Source organism: Trachymyrmex septentrionalis, unplaced genomic scaffold (assembly GCF_001594115.1).
Source record: "Trachymyrmex septentrionalis isolate Tsep2-gDNA-1 unplaced genomic scaffold, Tsep1.0 scaffold13, whole genome shotgun sequence".
Lineage (NCBI taxonomy): Eukaryota > Metazoa > Arthropoda > Insecta > Hymenoptera > Formicidae > Trachymyrmex > Trachymyrmex septentrionalis.
The window spans coordinates 1761012-1782175 of record NW_017304438.1 but is presented as its reverse complement, the minus strand read 5'-3'; the positions used below and the strand labels follow the sequence as shown (position 1 = coordinate 1782175).

Genomic DNA, 21164 nt, shown 5'->3' with positions numbered 1-21164 from the left:
TGATTAAAAATTGGGATATTAAATGATTTGGATATTATCTTAGCTATAAGAGTGATTTATTGTTTATCTATTATTATATTATATCAACTTATAACTAAACTTACGGATTATTTTCATTGCTAGGTATGTTTGCATATTAGAATCTTCCTTCACGTTATCGACAGGTATCCAATTATTGTGTAACGTAGTTGGCATGAGCCTTACAGGGATTCAAGTAAGTACATAACAGAATAGATAATTATATATGTTAAGACAAAATTTGTAAATTGATAGCATTTATCTAGATAATTCCATTTATCTAGGTAATCAATAACCTCAATAGTATTGAAAATATTATTAGATACACTGCCTTGTGTTTAGGGTCGTTTTTCCATCTTTTATGTATGACCCTGCCAGGACAGAGACTGATGGACCACAGCTTAGATGTGTTCAATAGCATGTAAAAATACTATATAACATTTCATAGATAAAATAGAGAGAAAATATTGTCGGGAAAATGTGCTGGATATTCTGATGTAATCCTTACTACATTATTTAATGAACATTGGACAATGTATTACATATTAAATACAATATCACAATACCATTAACGCACAATTTCCCGCGATGTATAGTACATAGTAACTCTCACATCTTGAATTTGGTCTTGTCATTTTTTGTATCTTAAAATATTGTGTATTATACAATATAATTACAAGAGAGTATAATCATAATTCCATTGTTGAAAAATATATTTTAATAATTAATTAATTCAATTATTAGTAACTGATTTTATTTATTAGTAACTGATATTATGAGTAATTAATTAAATTCTCAATCCGAAAGAAGAAGTTTTAGTTGTAGGTCGCATTGGTACACATTTTCGTTAAAAACCAAAAAAATGCTGCGGATATTGCTTTACAGGAGTATTGTGCCGTGCACATTGACTGCCGGTAAATTCTTTGTAATGTCAATGGCCAATTATAGTTCGGTAAGCATCATTGTGTGTTACAAAGTATATGATTTTTCTTTATAGATGATATATTATATCATTTTCTTTATAGATTATATATATAAAATATGTGTGTCAAGTCATATATTGTACTAAAAAAATTTTTATTTTAAGGTGGTGCAGACTGCTATGTCTTACTTTACGACATTCTCTTCTCTGAAATAACGAGTTTTCTGTAATTAAACATTTTTTGTAGTTCCATCTTGAAAATTAATAAATTCTTAAGTATTTAAAGTTATATGTACGCAATGCGTTTTGAAAAATATATTTTATAATACTCGTAATTGAGGCATTGATCACTGAAGATGACTCAGTAGATACATTTCTGTTCGAAATAAATTCGTTAAAAATATTATAAAAAGTTTTTACATGCGCAACATTTAGATTTTAAAATTCGAAAAAACTGACATAAATAATACGAGAAGCGACTAATAGATTTTTTATCTCTAGAATTAGTTTTCTTCCTTAAATTCTTCAAAAGAAAGAATTTTCTTCTTTTTGTTTATAATATATTACATGTATTCTTGTTATACAGGAAAAGAACATTTTTGCAGTGGAAATAGCTTCGCGTGGAAAGTTGTAAAATATACTTCAAAGTAGAAAATTTCTGTTTCATATGGTAAAAAAGAGATATCATATATAGTTATTTCTTAAACTTCTTTGTTTATAACTTTTTAACGAGTGACGTCCAACGATTAAAACTTTCTCAAAGTCACTCAGGGTCATGACCTTGATAACATATCAAGGTCAAGGTCATTGGAGAAGGAGGGGCTCCCTACATATTTACCGAAATTTATATTTCTAATCATCTAATTTCATTAAGTACAACTTGCCAAGACACGACAGGTGCATTACACGACAGGTATATTATCTGTTGACAATTCCTATAAATATAATATAACTTTCAAGGAAACACAATTAAATGTCTTTTTCTGATTTTAATAAGTTTCGAATATGTTAAAATATAGACAAAAATGAGAAATAAATTTGTTCATATTATAAAGTAGTCTTGAAATCATTCGAATTTTATTTAAAACATTTTTTCATATCTTTAAAGGTTCAAATAATATTCATTAAGGAAAAAAAATCAATTTTTTAGAAGAGTTTCACGCTCTCTATCTACAAAAAAAAACAATTAAAAAAATACATGTCCCTTATTTTTATCTATAAACATATTTTCGTTATAAATCAGAAATCCGATGCACAATATGCATCAATAGTTTATATTTCAATTTATATTCCGATACATTTAGCTCAAATCGCCTAATACTTATTTGACAATGAAACTATTTTTCTCTTTACGAGGAAATGATATTTTCACTTTATAACTCACTTCGTAAACAATTTATTATTTCTACGTACAAGGCGACTAAAGTCCTGTTGCAAATTATAATGTAGTATGCAAGTAGTAATTTAAACGACATTAACTTGTTAGGAAGAAAAATCGATTGTTTTCAAGATAGAGTTCTATCCTCAAAAAGTACTTATTAAAAAAAAACGTATTTTTCATTCTTGTCTATATTTTAATATATATAGTACGCAACATTCTCGACATCGATCGATTTAATATATACGAGTATCTTGCACGACTTACGTACATTTGACAATCCCAAATTATCGAACTGACAATCCGATATTACCGTAATCATATTGATTATCCATGTCACTTTCCCCTCCATATAAAATCGTACAAAACAAGGGGAACTGAGTCGCAATGGTATATTGCAAAATAATCCACGTACGATATGAATCCGGAAATGGAAAAGTACTATGCCATCAATAAACTATTTTTGTCAGGAATCGGCGTTTGGCCGTATCAGCGAAGGGTGCTGAAAGTGTTCTTACCGTGTTTCTTATCAACGATACATTATACTACCTTCGTAACTCAGGTAACATGTCGTATTAATTTCAAGTATATATAGTAGTGCAAATTTTTTAAGTTAATTTAATTCTCTCCTTATATTAAAAAATATATTTGTCACTTGTACTTTAATATTGCCTACGTCATTATTGATTTTTAGGTGCTTCTAGTATACGATACTTGGAGTAATATGGATGTTATCGTTGAAGCTATAATTGTCATTACTTGTATTTTTGCTGCTAGTACAAAGTTGATTAATATCATTGTGAATAATCACAAAGTAAGTATTATATAAATCAATATCGGTAATACATGATTCCACAGCGAGTTTGTGCACCTATCGCGTATGCAGGTGAAATATAAAAAAAATTGAAGTTCGTGTCGAGGGCAACACTAAACCGCAAGGATGCCTAAAAAAAAGTGGTTAAAAATGTCAATAATTACGTTTTTGATTCAAAAATTTTGAAAAAATGACGTATGTTTATAAAAAGGCTACCGTTGGAAAGCAAAAGATCTGTAGATTTTGAAAATGATAGGGTGCCACCTTTGAAGTGGTCACAATCCTCTGGCAACCAGGATAAAGAGGGTGAGTTTGTTCATTAAATGCACCCATCGCGTAGTTCAATAATTTTTGCACTAGATCGTAGCTTAATATTTACTCTTTACGACGGTATACTGCGTATATCGTAGGTTGCGTGAGATATTAATATAAAAAGTGGTAATATAAAAAGACATGTCGATGTGCGGGCGCGATCTCTGGTGATTTCGTCGGAGATCGAGCTTTGCTTTAGGATCCCCTTAACACGAACTTCGATTTTTTTCTTACATTTCATCTGCATTCGCGATAGGTGCACAAACTCGCGATGGGATCTTGGATTATAATATGTATTCGTTTATCATTATCTTTTTGCATTGTTGATCAGTTCCGACGGTTATTGCAACTTATGTGCGAACACTGGGAATGTTTTAATAGCGAATTTGAACGTCATATTATGAGATATTACGCTAGTATCAGCCAAAAAGTGACCAAATACTTTGGAGGTACAGGAATAAATAATTTTTAAATCTTTACAGACAAATTATGATGAGTCATCGACTAAAATATTGTAACTGCAAAAATTTTATGTTCAATTTTTCTAGTGTAAATATATATAATTATAAAAAGAGCTTTTTTTTTAAATTAAAATTAATTTTTTCAAAGTCTGACATTTTCATATATTTTTACAAAATGTTTATGGAATTATGAAATAATTATGTTGAAAAAAAGAAGTCGAGCGCGAATGTGATATGGTAGACAGCGCACTGGTCTATCATGTCAGAGGTCCTGGGTTCGATCCCAATAGGTCAATCAAAATATTTATGCTTGTGTCTCCTCTCGGAAAAGACCGGCAACCTCTCCCGAGAGTATCCTTGCCCGCGGAAATACCTCTCGAAAAATCCGCCGTTCGGAACCGGCGTTAAAACTGTAGGTCCCATATGCTTGTGGCAATTGAATAATCAGCGTGTGCACTACAAGCATATGAGAGAGGTGTAATACAAGCCAGAGGCCTAACTAAGAAGAAGAAAAAGAAGTCTTTTAACATTTGATACAGTTAATAAGTCATATGTATGTTCCTTTTGCAGTATATTTTATCGTCTTTACAATATTTTATTTGCTAATTCCATTGATACCAAGAATCTTGGACGTCGTGAAACCGCTGAACGAGTCGCGGCCATTGATATATGTATATTCGGTTGAATACAGAGTAGATAAAGAAAAATATTATTATCCAATATTACTTCATTGTTACGCTACGAGTTTAATTACCATAATAGTTATGTTCACCGTCGATACTACGTATATAATGTGTGTGTTGCATGTTTGCAGTTTATTTATAGCTATCAGGTGAATAAAATTAAAATAAGATCTTATATTTATATTTTTTACAAACAAATATTTCTGAACATTTTGCTTATTTTTGAATGAATAAATTAAAAATAAAAATTACATCGGTCAAAATTACGTGCTAATTAACAATATCTCATTTTAAAGCCATCGTCTTGAAAACATTACTGTTAAAGCAGAAACTAAATCAGACGACAACAAAAAAAAATATATAGGAAGACATTATCATCTATTGATGGAGAAACACGGTTCTACTGACAATGATTATTGTGAATTGATAATGTGCTTGAAAAGACATCAACTTGCATTAGAGTTTGTACTACACGCACATTTCTGTTGTCCATAATAACAATCTACTCGATAACACTAACAATCTACTCGATAACAATATTATCACTAATCACTCGATCGTTTATATTAAATTATTTTATCCGATCTTTCTCTCTTTTTCTTTCTCTTTCTTTAGAAATGTCCAAGTACTGAACTCTACATTTACTCAAGCAATGTTCATTCTTCTATCTCTGAATATGCTGAATTTGAGTGTGATCGGAATACAGGTGTGTATTTTAAGAAGTACGTATATCTCTATTGAAAAATACATTGTATAACACAACACTTAAATTTTGCAGCTTATCAAAAACCTGGACCACATCAACGAGATAATAAGATACATTTTTTTTATTTGCGCTGTGTTTCTGCACCTCGTATGCATGTGTATTCCTGGACAATTATTGATAGATCGAAGCACAGAAGTTTTCGATAAGGCGTAAGTATTCGAGTTTTGTATAAAGTTTTTTTATCTTTGGATGTAAACAAGAAAAATATTTAAGGTCTTACAATATTTAATAATAAATTATTATATATTATTTAATTATAATTTTTTAAATAGTTTCTCAATTTTTTCACAATAATTTTTAAAGAGATGTCATAAGTCTATTTATCGATAGTATCCAATTTTACACAATTAAAATAATTTTTTGTTAATTGTAAGGTTTAACTTAAATCGCAACGTCAATTAATACTAAAATTAATGCCAATTAATATTAAAATCTATAAATTTATACGTAAAAGAAATTTGTGAAACAGTGAATCTCTGAACGGCGATGCTGTCGATGTTTTTTAACGTTATGTAAACTTATCACATATAATTATAAATAACTTACATTTACATTGATATCGATAAAAGAATCAATCAATTTTATCATGCATTTTATGTTAGGTACAGTTCAGCATGGTATACATTTTACATAAAAATTAAAAGATTATTAAGAATACTTCTTTATAGAAGTTTCTCTCCATGTACACTTACGGCTGGAAAGATATTTATTCTGTCTATGACTATGTGTAGTTCGGTAATTACATCTAATTTACATATTTAGAAAAAAATATTTTTTATAATTTTATATAACATTGTAATAGATTGATATTCAATTTTAAGATAATGCAAACTGCTATGTCATATTTCACGACCTTTTTATCCATGAGATAGGGATGCTATTACAAATTATATTATATGTATCTTTATAAAATTATTATATTTAAAAAAATCATCAGTAGTTATTGTGTTTTATAAAGGAAGGTGATTATAATCATTATAATAAAGCGACATGTCTCACATCAGAAATAATATAAATATATGTATGTATCTCCGATGTCTTGCGAAAAAAAGACATAAAGGATATTTTTTGCTAACAGAAATTAGGAAAAATATTTTAATTATATAGATATATTTATTCACGTGTGCGCATATCCGGTATTTTTTTGCTTTATAGAATAAGACTCATAACTTTGATGTTTCATATAATATTCCCGATTTTAATGTTTCATATAATTTTCCCTCGTGCAACCAAAGATCCGTAACGACACAAAGGCAGTATCCCCTTCATCGATCGATTAAATAACCACCTTTCACTGTGAAACGTTTCGCGACTTCCCGGAATTATCATAATATATATATATTTTTACTATTGCCCACTCGATCTACTTTTTTAGAATTAAATATTATATTTAACAAGAGTATTGCGCAAATATGTGTGTGTTTTTACTTGAATGTATACAATACATCAATATATTGCTTCAGAAATAAATTTGTTTGCCAATCCAAAAAAGTTATAAAACCATGGAAAGGCATCTTGAAAAAAAAATGAGCTACTTTTGTTTGCTGTTTGATAAACAATGGACTTTCACAAAATTGTTAAAATCTTATTTTAGAGAATATATTCAATGGTATGTAGTGTGATAGTAATATCAATATAGAACACAATGTTTATAAAAACCAAATTGTTTATCATTGCTGTTGCAAAAGATATTTGTATTTTTAAATATTAAACTAAGAATATTATCTTTTATCGAAATTTGTACGTTTATAATGATAACGTTCAGTTTTATGAAGAAACAAAAGACATTCGACACGTTAATCGATATAGACTTAGTCATGCACTTCGTGGCACCGAGAATATGAAATAATAATACGAGATGTCTTCAAAGCTTTAAATCATACAGCGACAATATTACAAATTCCATTTATTCGTACATTTCGTTTTTTCTTCTTAAGCTGTAATACTATATTGATATTGCCACCATACTGCGTACCTTCAGTACATTTCCCATAACGAGGTTTTAACGGAATATTAAAGAAGATGTTGAGAAAAAAAGAAGAGAGAATGAAAAAGAGAAAAGAAAGAGAAAAGAGAGAGAGATAGGGTGAGATAGATACTGCTATAGCGAGAAGAATATTTACGGATTCTTATTCAGTATAGCAAAAGCATGGATTTCTTTGACACGCGCTATTTTAGGATTAACAAGTTCTTTCTGTCTTTCATCGGTCTCTGGCCATATCAAACATCCTTCATAAAGCTTCTAACTCAGTCGTTCGCTATATTTGGCGTTACAATAATGTGCGCGCCACAGGTAGTTCACTGGATGATACATTAATAATATTATTCCCTATGATTTTTGGAATAAAATGTACTTCTAAAGAGTGAAACTTACTCTTAAAAATTTACAGTTGCCACTCTTTTTCAACAAAATGGCTCAATTGTCATTCTTTGTCACTCTTTAAAATTAGATCCCACTCCAAAGATTTTAGAGAATATACTTGACGAATTTAAAGAAAATATATAAATTAAATTATATAAAAAAAAAGTTTGACATATACTAATCCAAATAATTCTTTATATGTCACAGAAACAATTGTTTAAACGCGAGTTTACATTTTACCCGAGTATTATGTGAAATATAATCAATGCACCATATATTCATTATTTATTATTAGATTGCATATATGTTCAAGCATGTGGATGATTTGGATAATATGTTCGAGCTCATGCCAATTCTAGCTGGTACAGTGATATGTATTGCAAAAATCGTCAGTCTGACTTGCAATTCCAAAATGGTAAGCATGATCATCGCATTGGATCGGCTTGTTTTGAACGAGCGTCGCTTCAGTTTAAGGGGCTTCTGCAACATATGCAAGATGACTGGAACAATCTATTGATCAGTGAGGAAACGCAAATTTTAACGCATTATGCTGAAAAAAGTCGAAAGCTCATGTTGGCGTATTCAAGTATGAAATCAATTTCGCACTGGCAAATATCGGATTTATTTGAATTAAGTATTAACAATAGAAGGTTCGATATCTTTGATAAATTAAAAAAATATATAAATATTTTAAACACGCATCTTAATTAAATATTAAAGTAAAGATGAGAAATAAAAAAGAAATTACAAATAAATAATAGCTAGCTTTAATAAATTTATAATTATAAATTAAAATAAGTATTTGTTTTATTAAATTAAAATATTTATTTGTTTTGCGCGTCTTAATTTTTGTTAAGAAAAAAAAAACAAAAGGAGTATTTTATTCCTTTTTCTTTATGCAGTTAGTGTAATCGGATTTGTATTCTGCTACGCTTTGTTACCTCTTACCGGACCTGTATTTGACATCATCTTACCCCTGAATGAAACAAGACCGAGAAAACTGCCACATCTCGCAGATTTTGTCATTCTCGATCAAGAAAAATATTATTACACACTTTTGCTGATCTTGTATATTGGTTATGTTGTGTGTGTTTCGATCGCGGTAGCTGCCGACATTTTGTACATTTTCCTAGTGGAGCATATTTGCGGAATGTACGACGTGTTGTGGTGAGAATTGCTTAAAATCAAATCGGATTAATAGTTAATTAATTAAAATAATTATTTGATTAATATAATCATGTAGAGAAAAAAAGAATATAATTGAGATATAGTTTGGATCACAAAGGTATGCTTATTCTATGAGCACAAGTTTTACTTTTGATACATTATAGTTCAAAAACTATCCATTATTAGGCCTTGTGTTTAGGATGTATTTTGTTTATTACATTACAAGCTACATCATATATGTATGTGAAAATTAATTCGTTTCACCAGAGTTTCAATTTTTCATGTAATTAAATCTCGCACTAATATATTATAAGAAAAATTAGATCCTAATTAAATGAATCAGTTTTCACGTATAATATGTTGAAATTTAATTTTCCGTGTAATTAGTGCGAAGACCTTTTATTGGTCATTATATGAACATCAAACTATAGAAAGATTGATAAAAAGTTCAATTTTATTCGCTGAAAAATAACTTCTCGTTCCAATAATCAATTTATTCTTTTTTTTTCTATTTTCTCTAATTTATTCGCATATTTTACCGGTAATAATTTTATTGTAACAGTAAAATACATTTGCTGGACTGTTTGTTAAACAGCAAAATTAATACATATATTCTTATATTAAATATATAATAGATAAAAACTTAATATTATTGCAATAAATTATTTTTTTCATGTAAAATTTGCTCATAGAAAATAAATTGTGAATTAGGAATTATGTATATAAAAATAGATAATTATATTTATTGCAGTCATCGTCTGAGGAATTTAGCATCGGACGATGGTTTACGATGGATAGACGGTGATTATATTCACGAGGAAATCGGTCGATATGTTCGACGTTGCATTCAACTACATGAAAGAATAAAATTGTTGGTGTGACAATTATTTTTTTTAAGAATAGCACAGGGTAGAGGGAGACTATTCCGTTAGTTTCAATTATAAAGTAGTATGAAAATTTACAAAAAACTTATATCTCAAATAACATTTCTTTGCAGTGACGTATTTATAATTACATTATACAATCATAATTGCTCCTTGCGAGTATAAACATAACTTTGAAATATTTAACACGTGTTGCTCAGAAACATGAACGAGAAATGGACGAAAAACTCCTCTCTACCTTATGTATATTCATATACTATAAAGGGTGTTCTAAAAGTAACGATAAATCTTTCAGGGATAGAATAGACTAAACTGAGAAGAAAAATCCTCTATCATTTTGCAATTTTTGCAATAGTTAACAAGATATTAATTGCTAAAATATTAATTGCCGAAAATTAGTTTTTAATAATTTTTTACTCAAATACTATCAACTTTACAGAAAAACTGCAAGAGATAAAAATTGTTTATTTTTTCCTCATAGAGCTCTAATATTTTAAGAATTTTTTCAGAATTTTTTAATACCGTATTTTCTCATGTTGGTAAAAATAAGATAATGCAGTACTAAAAAGTTGATAAAAAATTCTAAAAAAATTCTTAGAGCTCTATAAGAAAAATATAAACAATTTTTGTCTCTTGCAGTTTTTCTGTAAAGTTGATAGTATTTGAGTAAAAAATTATTAAAGACCAATTTTCGACAATTTTTAGTAATTAATATCTTGTTAACTATTGCGAAAATTGCAAAATGGTAAAGTACTTTTCTTTTTAGTTTAGTCCATTCTATCCCTGTGCGAAAAATTTATTTTTATTATTTTTAGAACCCCTTGTATATTTTACTTACCTATATCTAATTCAAACATGTCTGCATCTATTACTAAAATTTTACTTAGATCTTGATGATATTTGTCGATCCAGATTCATAGAAATGATGGAATCTACAATCTCGTTGTTTCTCTTTTTCGATGTTGGATTAGGATTTTTATTGCATACTTCTTCATGCATAATGGTGAGCATAATTCTCTAAAATCTTTGGAGTGGAATCTAATTCTAAAGAGTGACAAAGAGTGAATTGAGTCAATGTTGAAAAAAATTTAAACAATCTTTAATTGTCAATTTTAAGAGTGAGATTTTACTCTTTAAAACTAGATCCTACTTCAAAGATTTTACAGAGATAATACTTAAATTTTGAAACTTATATTGCCTAAATGGCAATATAATGTAAATATATTATCTTTTTATTGTTGATTATTGTTGGAAATATTTTCAAGTCGAACGATATTTTTTGCAGATTATAGTTCAAATGGGATCGTCTGAAATTATGCGATACGTAGCTCTTATGCTAATGCAAAGTTGCCGATTATTTTTCAATAGTTGGGCCGGGCAAGAAGTGACCGATCACAGCGTCGAAGTCTCGATAGCAGCGTAAGATAAAACTATTCAGAATTCACATAAAATATTCTCGCGATATATCTTTTTACAGTTATAATGGAATATGGTATAATGCACCCGTAAAAGTGCAAAAATTATTGTTGTTTCTAATCGCAAGGAGTCAGAAATCCTCTCAAATAACAATCGCAAAGTTATATGTCATCAATCTGGAAGGTTTCAGTAAGGTACGAACGCGGAAATGTGTATCGCGTATTATAATATAGAAACACTAGTATATCACTTTAATAACAGAAAAAAATAATATGCTATATACATAATAAATATTTTTTAAGGTAATGAAAACATCGGTTTCTTATTGCACGGTACTGATTTCACTGCGCTAGCTATTAAAAAGTGCATAGATTTCTGCAAGATTTTTCACTCGCGTATATTTCTAGTCTTTCGTATGCCAACAACTCAGGTGTTAATGTATGAAGGTATATCATATCTGTAATAAACTAGTAAATATCGATTTGTATAAAGTAATAAATAAGTTATGCTTGTATTAATGCTATCTATCGTAATATCAAATGAATATATTGTGTAAGCGTTGCGGAAACTCTTATGCGGCTTATTCAATTTATTTTATTCATTGTATTATACATTTGTTATAATATATATGGTGCTCTTATTAAACCTTAAAAAGTCTTTTTCTATCGAGGAAGGAATATCTGTTATCATAAATTCTCTCTATTTAGTTTCTTGGACATTAAAAATTATTTCATCATATACACGGATCTAGCAGAATATTTAAGCTGCAGCTATAGACTGAATGGCAAAGAGTAATATCTGCCTTTTTAACGGCGGATATGAACGCAATACGAACGCGAGTGTCAAAGCATGAACATGAATGTCTTTGATGCGGAATATTTCAAAATTAATAAACTCTTGCTGTCGATCATAGGGTTATGGCCGTATCAAACGACTTTTACAAGGACTTTGAAGACAACGTTCGCCACAGTTGCTGTCATAGTTGTATGCGCGCCTATGGTAGCTATTGAATCGATACCTGTAATATATGTTATGAAGTCAAATAAATATATTGTATGATATTTTCAAATTACTATAAATATATACAAAACGTTATATGCATATAAATACAATTAAATTGATAACATAAATAATTAAGAAATAGATATAGGTATAAAATGTTATGTAAAAATATTATTTTTTTCGTTATATTGATGTATTTTTAATTACTAAATAATTAATTTAATCCGCGTTTAAAATAATATTATGAAATATACATGAAGTGAATTACAATTACACTTTGACATAATTTGGCGAAATAAAGTAATCATTAAACATTAAAATATCGTGATCAAATAATTGTTCAGTTTTTGTTCATATTTAAACACCCGGATGATCTGGATCATATAATCGAACTCTTACCTACGATGTCCGGTACAGTATCGTGCGGGATAAAATTTGCTACTTTAATTTATTACTTCGAAAAGGTAAGCATCTTTACGAATATACATATTGCAACTCGTATAGCTGCAAATCTTGGTTCAAATGATACGTTTTCTTATAATTAGCTTAAAGATTTATTTCAACAACTTCATGACGATTGCACGAATATCTCGAAGAAAACGGAACAAATTTTTAGAAATTATATGGAAGTATCATGGAGATTTACATCGATATATACAGGTGTGATAAATCGATCAATGGTGAGTTATAATATTTACATGGGAAAAATGATTTTATTGAGTTTTTAATCCTTTAAGATTCAGACACTAATTCCGTTTAAATACAAATTTTTTCTTCATAATATGATTTTTTTAAATGTTTTTGATGAAGAATTTTATAAATCGAATAAAATTAATCAAGAAATATGATTTTCTGAAAATATACATAATTATGTATAGTCATGTTTATACAGGATATTCCAAACTTTTTGAGTGTAAATTAAAAGGATTATATGGACAGAGTCACTATTGTATTGATACAAAACATTTGGGAATCACAGACTTCTATAATTAAATTGCTTCAATGTGATAGAAAGAGATGAACCTGATTCAGAATTGTCCTTGTTCAGTTCACATATGTGTATTGATCTCTTTAAAGGGTTAAAAGTTTAAGTAGATACAGATCTAACAATAACTTTGTTGGATTATCAAAATAATCATGTAGGAAACTCAAGTATGACGAGCAATGCTGCAAAAAGTTTTTATTTTAATAAAAAGTTTAAATGTTCTATATAATTATTTTGATAATCCTATAACATTATTTTCAAATTTGTATTTAGCTAATTTTTTTAGATATAGTACTTCAATAAAATCATTCTTTCCGTGTATGTGTTCGTATGTATTAAATTATTATTGTAATTATTTCGTTTAGTTTGGATGGTTACGTTCGTGATCGGTTTTGCATTATTGCCGCTTGTTAACCCACTACTCGATGTTGTATCACCGCTAAACATAACGAGGCCAAAAAAATTTATATATCCAGCCGAAATGTTGGTCGATCACGAAAAATATTATTACATTCTGCTCACAATCATGTATTATGGTTACTTCATGGCTTGTGTGATTACATTGGCAATTGATACAATCTATTTCGTCTTTATAGAACATGCTTGCGCATTGTTCGATATCTTAAAGTACGAAGTACTTTATAGTTGAGTACAATTTATTTAAATCATTATTATTTATCTATTATTATTTACTATTATCTATAATTGTAGAGTATAGCATAAAGAGATCTCAAATTTTTCTTCTAAGATTTATAGTTATTGGTTGTTATTAGAATAATTGTTCGATATAATTGCAGCCTTTTAATTAATTAATTATATCATAATCTATAGAGTTTTTCTAACAACTATGGTACAATAAGTATATATGGTTATAAGTATTTTTTAAATATATCATATTTATAGATTAGTAAATAATAATTAAAAATGCAAAATGAATTAATAGAATTAACAATTCAAATATCTAATTATTAAAAGAGCTTTTTTGAGACAACAACGTTAGTTTTTTTTATGGAATCAATATATATTAGTCAGAATTCAACTACAAAGTTTAATTACTCATACGTTTCAACTTTTAATTTGGTCATCTTTAATGAAAACATAACAGCAGTGGTTAGGTCATAATATAAAATTTCGTTGAAATGCAAGTTGAGTACTTATTCTCACTAAGCATATTTCACACAAACTACATATTATAATTAATATAATATAATCAAGTATATGATATGATTGTACTAATGAAGAGTGCCTAAAAAAGGACAATCTTTGCTGTATTTAATTAACTTGTTGGATTTCAATGGAATTTTATGTTATGACGTGACCATCGCTGTTATATTTTTACTTGAATTCTGATTAATATATATTCCTAATGTGATTAATTGATTCCGCAAAAAAAAATTTAGCGTTCTCGCCTCAAAAAAGCGTTTTTATTAATATTGAATATTTCAATTACTAGTAAATATATTTTACATTCCAGACAGCACAAAATATTTCCGATAAATATAAATAAATACGTATAATTAATATTTTTTAATAAATATTTTAGTAAATATTTTTTCTTGGAATGTTTTATTAAATATTTTTATGTTATTTATTACATAATGTATAATAAATATTTCATAACATTTATAATAAATATTTATGATTTATGCACTTTAAGACCATATAAATACATTTACAAAATAATTAAAGATAAATCTTACAAATATTTTGTAAATTGTTTTATAAATATTGTGTGTTGTCTGAGATAGTTACCAATTGAAGAATATAGTCCAAGGTCGGTCAAAGCAAGAAGCTCGTCACGATTTTTCTTCGAAGCAAAATAACATTGTCCAGCACTTGATTCAATGTATCCTCCTGCACATAAAAATAAAATCGTTAGTATAAATATTAGAATTCAAAAGTGTTGTATTAAAATTAAGAGGTTAATACAAAATTATATTAATTTAAGGTTCATAGATCTAATCAACAGTACGTTCGCGATATATCTATTTTTTGAGATCGGTCTAGGCTTCGTGATGCACTGTGCTTTATGCACAATGGTAAAATTCTAAAATTAACATAAATAATTCAAAAATCAAGATAAAAATTCCAATCTAAACTATAAGGATAATATCTGACGTTATATCGCAGAGTGTACTTCAAATGAATAAGACAGTCGAAATTATAATATATGTTGCACTGCTGGTTTGCCAAACTGCTCGCCTTTTTTTTTATGGTTGGCAGGGCCAGCAAATAACGGATCATAGTATCGATGTATACATTTCTGCGTAAGTCATTGCAAATTTTATCTTTATTTATTTTCATTTATATAAACCTAAACTTTCAGATATAATGGAGCGTGGTATGAGACATCAAACACGGCGAAAAAAATGCTCTTAATGCTAATCGTAAGGAGTCAGATGATTAGTGAAATAAAAGTGGGGAAGTCCTTCGTGATGAATCTAGAAAACTTCACTGTGGTAATAATATTACGAGCTCATTTTATGTCTTTCTAATTCTTATACATTTTTGAAAATAGAAAAACTGAATCGTACAGACCATTCATATATATTATTTATGTCACTAAGATAAAAAAATATAACAATAATTTATCGTTTTCAAAACATCATGAAAATCCGACAAAATAAATTCCTACAGATTCTAAAATAGTCTATGATGTATGGTCTTCATATATTTTATGTGTCATTACATTAAACCATCTTTATTATATACTAGCATCAAAGTAATATGTAATGTTTTTTGAAGATAATGAAAGCGTCACTCACATATTGCATAGTAATGTTATCAATGCGTGAAGAATGAAGCAGCAAATACTCATCATGAATTTTGCAGTTGGTAGTATGTCATACACGTGATTAAATTGAAAAATTATTTTGAAGAAAAATATAAAGTTATAATAATTTAGTATGTATATGTGTTAAATAATATATTTATACCGGTTTTTTGCAATATTTATTTTCATATTACAATAATCTAATTATCTAATAGATATTCTTATAATTAATCAATTTTTTGTATTTACAATAATAGAATTATCTTTTGATATTGTTTTAATCTGTTTACATATGTTTCTGTCAAATAAACAATCCATTATTGCACAACTATGTTTGCTGTAAATTAAATTATTGCTTTTAACCACTTTATAAATGATAATATTTTTTATTTCATAATAAAAACATATGTATCTAAAATAATTGACATATGGCGACGGGCTATGTCATGTGGAGTATAACTACTGTCTTATCTGTTTTACAAAAGCGAATATATTATTCGCAGAATTAAACGCTATCATCTATTGCTTTATGCAAAGCTTTATAGTTATACAATGTCGGGCGAAATTAAAATTATAGGACTCCTCGCGTGTCATTCATTTGCGAGAAGCGTCTCCCCTTTATTACTTATTCCATTTAATTTTACATATTATATGTATATTTCTCTTTGCGAAAGCATCGACACTCCAAGAGAATATCAAATGAACACCGTGCGGATGAGGGTTGGCGGAAACTTACCTTCAGCTATTTAAAAATTCTGCTAGAATACAAATCAATGGACGTCTTTGAACCCGATATTTTCGAGTTAACAAGCTGTTGTTGTCGTTTCTCAGTTTGTCAATGCAATTATCATCGAACAAAAAGAAATTTTTTTTATTGTACAATGTTTGGTATATTAATTATAATATTGCCACAGGTACAAATTTTTGCACGAGTTAGAAAAAAATCGTAAGAAAATCAATATTGAAATTTAATACAATGCATGAGAGCGGCTCATTTTCTTTACTTTTTTTCACTTTTTTAGATATTAACAGTAAAATTGAAGAAGAGAATAAGAATCATTCAGAACCGCTTACTGAGCGTTCAGTGAACTTATGATGTAAAAATTCAAGGTGTAGCATTGCGCATAATAGCGATAGCAATACTAAAATCAAATTTTGTCCAAAATTCACTCTTCTACTGTGATTGTGTTCCAAAATTGATTGCCAGTACTGAAAATCTATAGTGCACGTAATGTAAACTGATAAATGAATGGATTTAGGATTGCAATCTTCTCAATCCTAAAAGAATGCCTTGCCTGTACTGACATGCATACGTATTACGATAGCACGTAAATTTCTGTAACAAATAAGCGTGCCGCTAGTATTTTATATATACTCTTATTTCAAAAAAAATTTTTAAGTTATTATAATAGAATTTTCTATATAGAAAATAAATTTTTCTATATAGAAAAATTAATTTTTGATTATAACTCATGTACATATCCTAATTTTTATGAATATGTGTTATAAATACACGCATAATGTAAGATTTTTGTTTAGATGAAGTGTTAAAGGAATTCCCCGTTTATTAGCAGAATTTGTTTTGGGTATAATTAATTATTTATTATTGTAATTAATTATTTATTATTATAATTATTAATTATTATTGTAATTGTTAATTATTATATTGCAGTTATTAATTTAAATAATGATGACTAATTTAAAAATTATAAAATTAAGATATAATAGAGTGTGATATCAGACCTCTTCAAAAGCATAAAAAATATTATTATTTTTAATAATGAAATATAAAAAATCGTATCACATAACTGCGGTGAAATTATATGCAATCTATTTGGAAAGTTACCGAGTTACAGCTCGGTATAATAAAATTCAGTATATGAATATTAGCTGCAAAAATAAGTAACTCTCAAATTTGTATAAATAATTTATTTGATAATTTATTTGGATTGACGGATGACCTTAACACAGTTATCATTACCTTGAGTAATTTTCAAAAAATTTTAGGTGCCACGCCGATCATAGGTGTTCGTCCAAAAGATATTAATAGATAAAGTTTCAAAAATAATATCTTATTTCTGCTATCGTACGCCCCGAGGTAGAGGAAAGAAAAGGGTCGAACTCCCTTCGCGTGGAAAATCATATGGCCGTCAGTAACATATATGTACAATATAAAGTATGTATGGCAGAAATAACACATTATTTTTTAAACTTAATTTCTTAATAACTTTTGAATGTATAGTGACCATCAGCTAAAATCTTTTGAAAGTCACACAGGATAATGGCCTTAACATATGATAAAATCAAGGTCATTGGCGTGCTGTCCGTTAATCTGAATAATTTTTATTTATTTTTTAACAATGCCTAAAATACAATATTTAAAAATTTTTTATTCAATTTTGCATATACAAAATTATATATAAAAAATATACATTTTAATATTATATTATATTTTTAAAATCATGAAAACGTCCGTTTTCTACGTTACGATAATGGTATCATTGAATTCGAACATATAATCATTTGTATAATGGAGATATGTGATTTGTACTTATTATCAAGAAGATAATCAAATAGAAATATTTTTGTTCTCATACGTATTATCAAAAATTTTTGATAGTTAGTCTTAATTTGTTTAGATATATTTCTGTAATTAAACAATCCATTACTACACAACTATGTTTGCTGTAAATCAAATTGTTGCTTTTAACCACTTCATAAATGATAATATTTTTGATTTCATAGTATAGAAATATATATCTAAAATAATTGACGTATAGCGACGGACTATGTGAAGTATAACTACTGTCTTCTCTGTTTTACAAAAACGAATATATTATTCAGAATTTAACGCTATCATCTGTATTGCTTTATGCAATGCTTTATACAATGTCAATGGCATGCGAAATTAAAATTGTAGGACTCTGCGTGTCGCTCGCTTGCGGGAGGCGTTTCCCCTTCATTACTGATTCCATTTTACTAATTCAATATATTATACGTATATTTCTTTGCGAACGCATCGACACTCCAAGAGAATATGAAATGAACCGTACGGAGGATTGACGGAAATTTCACCTTTAGCTATTCAAGATTTCCGCTTCAACACGAATCAGTCAGGAATGGACATCTTTGATACCCGATATTTTCGAGTTAACAAACTGTTGTTGTCTTTCTTCGGTTTGTGGCCAATGCAATCAACTTCCAACAAAAATAAACGTCTTTGTTGTACATTATTTGGTATATTGATTCTATTACTGCCGCAGGTATAAATTCTTGCACGCGGGTTAGAAAAAAATCGTAAGAGAGAATCAATATTGGATTTTATTATAAATTTTCTGAAATTGTTAGTGATTTTTGCGCTATTTGAATTATTTTATAATGGTACATAAAAAGTTATAAATCTCATTACGATATGATTTGTTAATAGATTGCATTCTTGTTCAAACGTATGAGATGCTTGACCGACTTTTACGATGTTCTACCAACTTTTCTTGGCACATGTATATGTCTCTTGAAAACAATTGGTCTTCAATGGCAGAATGAAAAAGTGAGTATGCCGTAATGCATAATGTTATTTTTCGTCTAAGAAAAATTGCCATAACTACAGTTTAGGATGCTTATTCAACATGTTTGTCATGATTGGTGCTTATTATCGAAATTCAACGATATTTGGATTTTAATGGAATATATGAAGAGAAGTCGGATGTTCACGCTGGTCTTTTTAAGTACACCTAACGATAAGTATACTCAATGATTGTTTTTCTAAGTAATTATGCAAAAAAAGACAATTCCTTTTACTAGTTTTTACCCTCACGGGCGCAGCCAGTTTTGTGACAGCACCACTGACCATACCGTTACTTGACAGTATATTAATGTTAAATGTAACAAGAACAAAGCAAATGCCGCACCCGACGGAGTTCTTTTTGGATATGGAAAAATATTATTATATTCTTTTGGCATTAACGATTGTGGGATACAGTGTATGCTGTACGGTAATAGTAGCAACTGACACCATATATATCGCCCTGCTGCAACATACCTGTGGTACGCTAGCTATACTGAGGTATTCTACTAACTTTGATTTACTTTACTTATCGATTTATAAAAAAATAAAATTTTACTATTATGTATATTACTATAAACTTACAGCTATCGTTTGAAAAGATTGGCTACACACGATAAATCGAAAGAATGTTTCGATCCCACATTTAAAGAGGATAGAGATGTTGAGAATATGGTGAATTGTATACAACTTCAAATCAGAATAGAGAGGTTCTTATAAATTGAGCAAAGTTAAAGTCTATCAGAAAATATTACAAATATGATACGGATTTTCCTATCTCTATTTGTTACCAATAGACTAATCTACTTGATTGAATCGACGTTCGCGACATGTCTTATTACCGACATTGGTTTAGGAATTCTGCTTCAATGTACTGCGTGCGTGATGGTAATAAATAATATATATATTCTATACTCAATTAATATCTATTAATTTAATAAACTGTACTGATTCATTAATACATGTCATGAAGAAAAATGTTTTCTTCCGTATTGATTTAAAACGGGTCGCTAATATGGAATTTTCGTAGATCGTGACTCGTACGGAATTGGTAAGAAACGGTCCACTCGTACTCATTCAATCTCTTCGATTCTTCTTGAATAGCTGGCTAGGACAGAATATAATAGATCACAGTTCTCAAATTTCTGTTGCCGCGTAAGTTATTAATGTAATTAATTAATAACGATGACTAATTTGAAAATTATAAAACTTTTAGATATAACGGAATGTGGTATCAAACATGTTCGGAAGCAAAAAAGATGTTGTTATTTCTATTAATGAAATGTCAAAAATCATATAACATAACTATGGTGAAATTATATGTAATCTGCTTGGAAAATTACAGCTCGGTACGATAAAATGCAGTATATGAATATTAGCTGCAAAATTGAGTAAATCTCAAATTTGTATAAATAATTTATTTTTTAACAATGCCTAAAATATATAAAAATATTTTATTTAATTTTGCATACATAAAATTATATATAAAAAATATACATTTTAACATTGTATTATTTTTAAGCTCATGAAAACATCTGCTTCCTACGTTACACTAATGGTATCATTAAACTCGGATGACGTGTAACTATTTGTAATATGAAGGTCTGTGGTTTGTGCTTGTTGACAAAAAGATAGATTATAAATAAAAATATTTTTGTT

At 28.4% G+C, this 21164-nt stretch overlaps 1 long non-coding RNA gene across 1 annotated transcript; it reads right to left on the bottom strand.

The window, feature by feature from the left end:
• Positions 1-12134: 12134 nt before the first annotated feature.
• On the bottom strand, positions 12135-15296 carry LOC108756881. Its single transcript, XR_001939870.1, has 3 exons — positions 15143-15296; positions 14923-15024; positions 12135-12201 (listed from the first exon to the last, which is right to left on the bottom strand). It is a non-coding gene; the product is annotated as an uncharacterized LOC108756881 (long non-coding RNA).
• Positions 15297-21164: the final 5868 nt, after the last annotated feature.